Source organism: Papilio polytes, unplaced genomic scaffold (genome assembly GCF_000836215.1).
Source record: "Papilio polytes unplaced genomic scaffold, Ppol_1.0 DF821289.1, whole genome shotgun sequence".
Taxonomy (NCBI): domain Eukaryota; kingdom Metazoa; phylum Arthropoda; class Insecta; order Lepidoptera; family Papilionidae; genus Papilio; species Papilio polytes.
The window spans coordinates 3,435,468-3,435,687 of NW_013527915.1; positions in this window are offsets into that span (position 1 = coordinate 3,435,468).

Here is a 220-nt window from a genome sequence, read left to right on the forward strand (position 1 = left end):
CCAGCTCAGTTGGTAGAGGCGATTCAGTTGGTAGTGGCATTTCAGTTGGTAGTGGCGATTCAGTGGGTAGTGGCGATTCAGTTGGCAGTGGTATTTGTTCTGGTAGTAGTGATTCAGTTGGTTGTAAGGATTCGGTTGGTAGGGGGGATTCAGTTGGTAAAGGTGATTTACTTGGTACTGGTGATTCCATCCCTAAGAAGTCTCCTGCTTCCTTTGGTGC